The following is an 11,800-nucleotide window of genomic DNA, read 5'->3' on the forward strand; positions in this document are numbered from 1 at the left end:
ACAAGTGTACTTATTCTAACCCAAACCATGATGTTTTTTCTAACCCTACGATTTTTATTGCCTAACCCTAACCGTCACCGTTTCACAACATTAACCATGCGCAAACTTTCTGCGTCAAGATACTACGCCAAAGGATGCCCCCCGGCATCACTATAATGACGGCCCAAGCAGCAAAATATGACGAGTAGGGATGAGATCACGTTGCCTGACAAGCTGATGCTCATCAACCTGCAATGAAGAGCATTAAGACACTGCTGGTGTGTTTAAACACAGGTGTTTTGATGGCAAGCCATTCACTGCTGGTGTTTGCTGCCCTTAATACACCCAGAGATATTAAAGGGATAGATAACACAGTATGAACTGTAAGATAAAATCTCTGATGGTGGACACATTTATGTTGTCTCACAGTATACTGTATGTATGTCGTTATATTCCCAAGCTGAGTTACCAGTCAGTGTAACTGACTCAATGCACAAAGCTACTGATTCAATCAGTGATGCTGATGATTCAATGCACTCATTTCAACTTGAGGATTAGTGTTAAAGATTTCTTCATTCATGAACTGAACATCTCCATTACTTTAGTTCCAGTTCTTCTTCTGTTTATTACAAAAAAAGCTGGAATCATAAAATGCATTACTTCCTGTGAGCCAGAAAACTTTTCTCATTAAACGCCAAAGTGTTCAAAACACTGAGTTTGAAAGCATAGTTTCCTAAAGAATCACTGTTGTGTTTTAGCAACCAGGACAATAGTTTGGCTGAATTGGAATTTCTTCATATGAAAATGTCTAAAAGCTTTACTTTGAAATATTAAAGTTTAGCTTTCTGAACTTTAACGGTACTACATCAATCAACAGTGTAAGTGTGTTAGAATTAGCATGTGGCACCGTCCCTGTTGAAGTTGCTCAGTGTGTTCAGGGAAATGTCAGAACTTTAAAACCCTCACGGTGAAATCCTCCAGTCCAACATGTCTGCAGGCGAGGCAACGCCATCCAAGAGCAGCGATGCGCGACTCGGTGTGAGGATGATTAAACAAAGCGCAGCGGTCGGAGGAGGAGTGACGGAGCGCTCGGTGATGAAAGCCAGACAGTGAAGCGGTTCCTGAATGGTTTTGTGAGGTGAAGCAGACCCAGAGACTAAAACATATTACATGATTACACTGAAGTGAAGAAAGAGAAAGGGGAAGTTTTACAGCTCAAACTGAAACTGACTTCACTTTTCACATGCAACGATGCCTGAAACCAAAATGTTACAGATACAATCAGGAATTTAATTCGCCGTCCAACTTCGAATATATCCGTGTCTTTTTTTCCTTCTAACTGACGGATGGAACATATAATTTTTAGGACGTTCTTTGTGTCAACAGAGCATGCTGTAAATTTTAGTGTGAAACGTTTTTGTCCAGTAAATCACTTTATAACAATGGCTTCATGGGGTGACAGCGTTTCAGCAGAGGACGCAGAACAATACAGATTTTAAAAAGTAGCACCACAGTGAGCAGATCAGACTGTACAGATTCAACCTGATTTATACTGTAGTCCCAGATGCAGTGATGTCATTTCACCAAGGAGCATGTAGCACATGTCATAACTGCGTGATGAAGAGCCCCCTAGATGATTTATTTAAACGCACTTTATTAAAGTTGCACTTGGCAATTTCACTGCATCTGGAAACCAATAAAACTTCCCTCATATGACACAGATCTGATGTTTCCAATACAGATTCAACATCAACAAACTGCTTTTTAAAGAAGCACATCAATTTACAGTAAAATGATTTCAGTTTAAACAGATGCGATGTGTCTACACACCCAAGGCTGTTTGTGTTGCAGGAATGTACTGTTAGCGGGAGTTTATAGTACACAAAGAGCTCCTGCAATTAAAGGTGTCGAGGAAACTGGGAAGGAAACAGGAGTGAGTTGCTGATTGTTAACCATCTAAGTAAAACAAATGTTAATGGTTGAACTACTTTAGAGCCTTTGTGGTGCAAATTGTATTTTGAAATTAGATTTTCATCAAGGTTTTATTTATTTGATTGCAATTTAATGGATTTTGAGACTTCACTGCACAGAAGACATGCATATGACTGCTTTGTCATGACAGGTGGAGTGGTGAGAGTCAGCCGTTGTTGGAGTACATGTAGGAAACAGAGGTGTTTTGAACGGCCTTGTTGTTTTAATCATGATGTTGTTTTACTAAACCTAGCCAAGTAATATTTTGCTTTTTTTTGCTTTTTTCCCAATTTATAAAGTTAACCATGTGTTTACAACTGTTAAAAAAGTGTCACCATAATCTTGAAATAGTACAGTGAGGGTTTAAAGAGTAACATGGCTAAAAAGGTACCCCTCCAGCGTCAGTTTTGGACGTATCAGGGACAACGTGTCAATTTCTGCTCGTTACATGCATACAGTCTCAAAATAGACTTCCATCAGTAGCAGTGGTAGTAATGGTTGAAATTAGGTTTCTTCAGTTTTTAGGTTTAGGCAACAAAACTACTTGGTTAGGCCTAGGAAAACATCATGGTTTGGGTTAAAATAAGTAAATTTCTTACATAAAATGAGTATGCCCTGTTATGTAACTTACGTTTTAAGTAAGGAAGTTGTGTAACAAAACAACGGTAAAATAAGTCAGGGTTGACTTGATTTCACACAGGACACAAACAGGGGTTTCCTGGGTCAAAGTCCATGTTTGTTTGACCAGACCATCCACCCTGACATCCTCCCTAAGCAGACTTTTTTCACTCCTTATACTACTGACTTGGATGGGTTAACATTGGAGCTAGTTGAAAGGGTGCCTCGGTGCACCGATTCCGAGGGCCACTGACCAAGCGGCAATATTTGACGAGTTGGGAGTGTGAACGGGTTGTACGGTTCGACGCTACTGCACTGACAGTTGTAAGGGTTTAGCAGGGTTCTTATATACAGTACATCACAGCTTTATTGGGTTACACTGCCAAAATACACACACCAAGTAAGAGCAAAATAAAAGCATTTTCTTAATGCTGATGACCTTTAACTTTTCTGATTTGTCATCTTTGTTGACTGCAATTGTGTTTAATCCCAACACTGGAATTAAAATTTGGTAAATATAGTCAATCTTTTGGATCTCATGTTCGTATGTCCATCTTTGTTAAAGTTGCTAAAAGTCTGAGATACTGTACAAGTCAGGACCAAAGAGGGTTCAAGGCCTTTTTCACTTGAAGAGCTCCAAACATCCAGACTGAGACTAAATCAACTCAGTTTGGGATGGAAACAAAAAAAGAAATGTCCGTAAGGTACCACTTTACTGTCACAAAAAGTGCCCTCTGAGCGGTTGGCATTGTTACATTACAGCAGTGTTCAGAGCAGTGACACAGATTGTTGTGATCAATACATCACAGTGTGCTGCCTGCTGGAGAGGAATCAATGAAAGTAGAAGTCAAACTGCTGGCAGTAAAGGTAAATCATCAGAAAAGTCATCCATGCGTGTGGTTCCATTTCAGAAGTCCCACCAGCCTGTACAGTATGACTGTATCACAAAAAAATAAATATCCTCGCTGAGATTGAAACCAGAGAGTCTGTTGATGTCATTCAGCATCGACGCCAACCCCATCATGGGTGAGGGTATACATGTAGGAGCAAGTGGACTCTGAAGTCTACAAGCGATGCTTTTCACTTTTTGGAACATTTAGACGTGACTCATTTTTTCACACCCAAACATATTTTTATAAACATAACAACACTTGCTGCCAGTTTTGCTTTTAATCAACATATTTCCAGTTGGGCTTCATGTCTGTTTCCTGAGGGGGAAACATCGTGATGGAGGGAATCATTGGTTTTCCAGCACTTGAGCTGCACTAATTAACTGTGAATTGGCTAATTGGGATGTTAACTAAAAGGTTTAACTCTCTAAAAATCATTCAGATAAAGTCAATATGTTTCTCTCCACTGGAAGTGAATGTGAGCATTTGTTCTTTTTACAGATAAAACAGCTTTTTAAATTGTTTATAGAAGCTATTTATTTGTTATTTAGTTTATTTTAGAAATATCATATTCACAAAGCAAAGCCAAATCTTTTTTATTTTTGTAATGATTTCAAACAATACAGCACTACCGTTTGTTTAATTCATAGTAAAAAAGCAACCAGAACTTACATATGACATCTTATAACTAATATAACAGTATAATTGTCACTGTGATAGTTATTGTAAGACATCTGGAAATAGTTTCCTATGTTGTCATAACTTCTAATTTTATTTGTTATGTTAACTTTTGAATAGATATTCCTCTTTGTACAGTCATTGTAAACTGTATTGTAATTTATTAAATCAAATAAAAGAAAGCTGGCAAGCTAACATTGCTAACATGCAAGCACGCTGGGAAATAGCATCACAATAGTTGTCACCATAGAGTGCTCCAGGGATGACGTATTTTTGTAGTCCAACCAGGAAGTTAGCATCGCCCTGGTTCCCTCGACAGAAAGCCAATGGTATTTTTCCATTGGGTTTTGGATTATTGCAGAAAATAAGATCTGTGGCAAACACACGTTTATGATACTTGCATGTTTTTTAAGCGTAAATGCAATCAGCAGAAGTAAAAAGCCAGGCTATAAACGAACTATAACAAGGTCACATGACTTCACGTCACCACCACAAAGCTAAAGGTGTACTAGTGTTCGGCGTGATGACGTTCTGTAGTTTAATTTAGCCACTTGTTAGCAACCGCCTTTTTTAAGTCACGTAAAAGCCTCAAAATTCACGAGACACGAAAGCATGGAGCTAAGTTCAACTGAACGCTGAATAAGACATTTTTAGGTGACCAAAATGAAAAACACACTGTGAAAGGGTTCTTAGACTAAAACACGGACAACTTCCAAAGCGGACAAAACCGTGGTAGCGACCTGTCAATCACAAGGTAACAACGCCCTAAAGCATCCCCTGCTTTATGGTCTATTTGACTTTAAATGGGACCATAATTTACTAAATAAACATCATATTTAAGAAGACTTGAAACTATCAATTGAGACCATAAACTCATGTTTACAATGTTTACTGAGGTAATAAATCCAGTGAGGAGTTGGCTCATTTTCTCATAGACTTCTATACAATCTGGTTGCCATCTGGTCAGACCTTATTTACGGCATTTAACCAAAAAAACATCCAAAAAACCCATTGATTTTGAGACGTGGGAATCGGAAGTGCATGCAGCCTGGCATTCTTTTCCCAGGATGGTATATTATTAGGGAATAAGCTTGCAAACTGTCAATTAACAAGCTTATTAGCTCGGTCGCAAACGTCACAAGGAGTTTATTTACAGTTTATTAAAAAGAGATACTTAGATGTTTGTACTCCTGTTTCATAACTGTTTGTAAACCATTTATCTTTTGTGGAGAAGTTTGTACTCAACTTGAAAGATTTGTGCGAACTTACTTTGCCCTTGCAAAGATTAGGTCTGCAACTAATGATTAGCAAGCAAATCAGATTGTTGCGATTCCATTGAAATTAACTGATTTGTTTGCAACATTTTGCCGGTTTAAATGCTGGTGTAATCTGACCTGAAGCCGTCTACTCGTGCACTTTTACAAAGAGGTTAACGTTCCTGTCCTGCCACAGCTTTAAACAGAGCTGCCTCTTCTAAAGTCACATTTATCTCCAGTTAGGCCGTTCCATGACAACATACAGTAGTGTTGGCACTGAAATGGATTAAACTAAGTCCTGCTGCAGTGCAGGGGGGGACCGACTGGAGAACCTGCAAAACAGAACATGTGTTTGGCTCACACAGATGAGGTCAGTGTTGCTGCAGACTCACTGGACCCCTCCGGCGTGGAGCTGAAACAGAGAGAGCTCTCTGGTCAGGAGCTAGCTGAGAGCAATAAATTGAACGAAAACGGAACCAACTCAAAGGGGAAACTATTCATCCCAGCCCTATAACTCTTCCTGCTCCTTTCCCCCCTATTATATTTTATGTCCGAGCTTTCTCGCACTGATTGCATTAGCAGGCCCCAAAGAGGCCTTGGAAGAACAAAGCCGTCATAGCTGGAAGCAGACCCGGCTCAGAGGAGGAGGAGTCCCGGGGTCTGGATGGCTAAACACAGCCACATAATGAGAAAAGGCTCTGGTGTCATCTTGTAAATGACTTCTCAACACACACCTCAAGTGATGGAGCTCAGTTTAGTGTTTTTATCTGTTCATTGCAGTCGTCCGTGTGCCTGTTTGTTTGACCACGTTTTTAAGTAATCAAGTTTTTCTGTTTTATTTTATGGTCGTTGTGTTTTATTGTCTGTAAATGTCTTTTTCGAGTGTTAGACAAATAGTGTTATTACCACTTTTTTCTTATTTTTTCTGTTGTTTGAATTAGATTCAGCAGCACAAATAGACTAAACATAGAATTGAGTTGTAGTAGTAATAATATTCTGAATAACGATGGAAATGATGGTACTGACAGTGGCAGTTGTTGTACCTAGAGGAGTAGTAATGGTAGTGGTTCTAGTGTAGTAGTAATGACTGAATCTGGAGGAGTAGTAGTAGTCAAGGCTGTATCAGTAGCAGTAGTAGTAGTAGTTGTAGTAATAGTTATAGTAGAATGGCTTTATTAGTAGTAGTAAGGGTTGTATTATCAGTAGTAGTATTAGTAATGACTGTCTGTAGGCTTAGTAGTAGTAGTAGTAGTAGTAGTAGTAGTAATGGTTGTAACATAGTAGTATTAGTAGTGACTGTATCTGTAGGATTAGTAGTAGTATTAGTAATGGTTGTATCATAGTAGTAGTAGTAGTAATAGTAATGATTGTATCATCATAGTAGTAATGCCTGTGTTTGTAGGAGTTGTAGTAGTAGTAGTAATGATTGTATCATCAGTAGTAGTAGTGGTAGTAATGTTTGTATCATAGTAGTAGTAGTAGTAGTAGTAATAGTAATGATTGTATCATCAGTAGTTATAGTAGTAATGCCTTTGTTTGTAGGAGTTATAGTAGTAGTAGTCAAGGCTGTAGTAGCAGTAGTAGAAGCAACAGTAAAGGGTGTGGTGGTGGTAGCAGCAGCAGCAGCAGCAGTAGTAGTAGTAGTAGTTAGTAGTAGTACCACACAGGTGAGGAATGGGAGGTTCCCAAACTGAGCTGAGACCCGTCTTCATTAAATGGTTTGTATCTCGGAGCTCAGGCAGCATCATAGAAACAGTTTGTATTCAGCTAACCTGCAGTAGTAAAGGCTGAATTGTAGTAGTAGTAGTAGTAGTAGTGATCAAAGCTGTAGTAGCAGTAGTAAAAGCAGTCTGGAGTCTGGATCATCAGTGTGCTGAGGCTCAGCTTCATTAAGTGGTTTGTATTTCGGAGCTCATGCAGCATCACAGAAACCGTTTGTATTCAGCTGACCTACAGCAGTAGCTGGTGACCGGATGGGACTCTGGAGATTACAGCTTCAAAGTGCTGTGGTGATGAGGAAGTGAGGTCATGGCTTCTGCTTTAGTGAAGTACAGGACTGCTGCTGTCCCTTTATGGGTTCACTCTTGTTTACTTCTCACTGCAGCGACTTCACTGCATGTGATTCATTAAACCTCAGCGTTTCCTTAGCATCCTCTCGGTGTCGTCATTATCCTGCAGAGTTCATGGACGTTATCGGCATGCTTTGCTATGAATGAATCATGGAAATTGCTGTAATTATCTCTCAACCAGATCCTCTTCATGTTTACAACCTTTAAGCCCATGTTTTTCCTCGTTGCATTCATTCAGTGGAGGGGGAGAGGAAATATCAATATGGCTTGCATCAAGTCTGGGAATAAATTATTCTTAATTGCTTACAGAGAGCAGTGACGCTTGGGGGGTATTGTGGGGAGTCAGCGGGGGCTGCTAACCGATGGTGACTCTAACAGTGTACAGTAGGTCATGTATTACGTAAAGGTGGAAGGTAAAAGTATTAAAATGGCTCTATCTGCTGCAAAGAACATGACTATGTTTCTCAATAATTAAAATGTAAAATAAGTATATTCTAGTACTTTTCCTTGTCTTTCGTCAGCTGCACCCATTTTGACTGTTATCAGCTCATTAAATGTGCGTTTTCAGTCGCTATAAGCCTCAGAGATGTGGGTCAGTAGGGGCCTACTACACCTACTATGTTGTAACAGTGAAAGCGAAAATTAAAAGCAACACGTAAGACTGAATAAAATGAGCACAAACAAAACATCTTGTCTAGGTTTAGGCAACAAAACTACAATTCATTAGCTTTATGCAACAAAAACATTAATTCAATTTAGCAAAAAAGATCTTGTTTTGGCTTAAAATTACGTCTGAAAAGCGAAGGTGAAACTTAAGATTGTGAACACAAAGACAAGACACAAAAAAGACCCAAGGTTGGTTTCACATGGGATGTGAATCTCGGCCTCCTGGGTGAAAGTACTGTTTTGTGTCCATCCATCTGCTGTCTACACTACAGCACCTGACTTCCGCTTTTGCTCTTGTCATAATTACTACGGTCGCTGTCGTTGTGTTTTATTCCTTCTGTTGGTGACTGCCCATGTGAATCGATGATAAAACCTACTAGTGGGTGTAGCAGGGACCTTCTGTCAGTGATCGCCCACATTGGTCCTTTAAATTACCCTAAATTATAGTAGCTTTGGTGATGAGTATATTAGCTTATAACTTATTAACGTATAACTTACGTAAAGCTGCACTAATCAATATTTTGACATTAACAATGGGTTACATGACTATGTGTAGCTCCATTGAGCATTTTAGCATCTTTCAGCTCATTGTTTTGGTTTTCCAGTCCACAGCTCTACAGTTTAGGTTCACTCTCACTGCTTTCATCGATCTCATTTTCCAATACTTTCGACATATAATTAGAATTTGGAAAATATATCAATGTTGATTCTACAGTTTCTTCACCTATCCCTATTCTAAGCAGCCAAAATAAATCAATTAATGCAGGTTTAAGTCTAACAAGTTTGGCTCAGAAAATAGCTGAATACCTGTTCAGTAAATCAATTTTGTCATTTGCAGCCTACCCCCTTTTAATGTACCGGAAAGTACAATAACAATGTTTAACCCAAAGTAACAACCAACCAGTGTCAGTCAGAGGGTTTTGTGTCCTTTCTGTGTCTGCATTCATATCAGAGAAAGTCGAGTTGGCATTATTCCACTTTGGCATTATTCTACCGAGCAGTTTTAAGTGATGAGTCCCCAGTCTGAAGCGATTAGAGTAAAGGACTCAAATGTCAGTGGGATTAATAGATGCAGATGTATGCAAATGTGGTTTCAATCAACACAATGCATCATGAAATGAAGCTAACTGGGAATACTGTAGGAAAACAGGTGTGCTTCCAAGACAAAGCTTCTTTTATTATCCCAAGAAATTAGTCCTCGTCTAATGCTGATGTCATAAAAAATCATTTTTAAATACCATTTTTCAGTTGTAACTTGAGGCAAAATACATTTCATTACCGTTTCCACCGCTATAGAGCTCTGGTACAAATATGGTGCAAATACTAAAGAAAACAAAGGATTAAATATGGTATTTATATATATAGACCTGGAAATGCACTTTAAATACCAGAAAGAAATGTTTGGCTTGGAACTAAAATGTCCAGTAAAAACACCATGTGTTCCCTTTCCGGACAGCCAAAAGAGAAAATTTAGAGGCACACTTAAATTGAACAATTGGGTTGTAATTCTGCCGGAGGAGAGAATTTCACTGTCTGCTTCGACTCACTGACAGAAGTAGTAATTATTCAATTCAGAGTCTGAAAGGCTATATTTTTTAAGAATAGGTAATATTCCCCAAACCAAATGTTCCTATTTTGTTGTTCAAAAAAGACATCCTTCAACAATAGCCAATTTGTCAACTTTGACAAGCCAACTAGCTCAACGGTGGTTTTGTTTATTTATTATCATCTCTCGGTAACAAACCATAAACATGACATATTTCAAATGAGACCACATGGAACCGCAATGTAGTGAACCACAAGATGAAATCTATAATTTCAGCTATGTGTTGGGATATGGAATACCATGCTTTCCATCCAAATGGTAACTGGAGCCGCGTTTCTGAAAAAAGAAGGTCCTCCAATGGAGAGCTGGACTGTTTCGCTCCACCGCTGTGTAGCAACATACTGTAGGTGTGGGACCTTAATTGAATTTTCATTGCCCACTTGCCTTGTAATGGCAAAGTTTCCTTTTTGGAATCAAAACTTGCCAATGCTGCAAAACATGGAGCTCTGAGGCCACAAAGTTTGGTGCTGCTCCAGGTCTTGCGTTTATGTACTCGGAGGCCTTTGGCCCCTGTGAGCTGAATCAATTCTACCTGCAACTGGGAAGTCAATGTGAATCTCACAATTTGTTTTTCCACTTCTCTGAGCATATATAGTTGCATTTTTTATCCACTGTGATTTGCTTCAGCATGTCCAGGACATGAATGTGAATATACGTCTGTATATATTCTATCTCATTTTGACGCTGTGGTCTGAACTGTAAGCTCAGGAATGTTCTCTAGTGTTTGTGTTATTTTCTTTTTCAGTTTACTTTATTCCAAACTCCAATTAAATGAGCTTTGCTTTGATTGATATCTTCTCTGGTACTGTTTGAATGATCTTGATACAGTAACCTTCACACATCTGCTGCTATAATAAGATTTAGAATAAGGCTAAGAACATTATTTTGAAATGTATGATTGATCCAGATCTGATATGTTCTGTCAATTGGCGATTTTCAGCTTTTCTCCGTGCACAGCCAACACAATCTCACAGCAGTTTGTGAATAAGTCACGAAATTTAATCGATTTGATTCGTGTACATAGACGCAAATTTCCCTTTTTTTGTTTCTTGACGCTCAGCGCGACTTTCAACGACGTATTTTTTGTGTTTTCCTATGAATGTCCAGCAACATGTAATGCACGTGTCAATTTCCGCTCCTTTTTTTTCAAAATAAAATTACTTAGTTAGCTTTAGGAAAAGATCTCAGTTTGGGTTTAATGACACCGGAAGTGGCGTAACTTAAGTACAGAAGTTACGTGACAAAAACTACTTAGTTAGCTTTAGGAAAATATTGCGGTTTGGGTTAAAATACTGTAACTTCGTGGTTCACAAATATGTAGATTACATACGATTTGATTTTGTGCAGACCATCATGAAAAAAATTTGAAATGTGTGTCTATGTACACGAATCAGTACATTAAATCATGTGACTATTTCCTAACTGCTGTGCGACTGGGCTGGTACAGCGAGACCAAATTCTTTTATTACTGAGAGTCTCAAATTAAGAGGTTGAAATTGGTTATCGGGTGGAGAAAACAGATCCCTACGCCAGTGCAATTATCGCCTGCATGTGACTTTTACAAGGTCATTTCCCAGTGGCACTCCCAGCCAGTCCTCCTCACAATCACAAGATACTGTAGGTGGCTTGATTCACAGTGATCTCATGTTTGAGCTCCATCCCAAGTAACACGATAATTGTAGCAGTGAATGTGGCAGTTGAGGGACTGAGTCTGTACTCAGTAGACCAGGCTCTTTGAATTACTGAATCATGGATGATATGTCCTGGCTGTGGACTCCACTGTAAATAAATGCCAGAGCACACCCTGCTGAATCTGGCTGAATGTGTGATTAGCTCTGGCGGCTAAATAAAGGGCATATTGGCTAGCAGAAGTGCCGGAAAGCTGCTTTTTTTCCAAGGACAGCATATCCCCATGCCTCACATGTGGATCCGAGACGTCTAATACTCGCGAGCTGATTTGTACTACTGTTTCTTTTGCAGACGGCGTTTTGGATGAGTGATGATCCGTCTCCTGTCTCTGAGTTTGCAGATGAAAACCGAGTGCATGTAGTGCTGGAGAAATGGGGA

This window comes from Sebastes umbrosus, chromosome 9 (genome assembly GCF_015220745.1).
Source record: "Sebastes umbrosus isolate fSebUmb1 chromosome 9, fSebUmb1.pri, whole genome shotgun sequence".
Classification (NCBI taxonomy): domain Eukaryota; kingdom Metazoa; phylum Chordata; class Actinopteri; order Perciformes; family Sebastidae; genus Sebastes; species Sebastes umbrosus.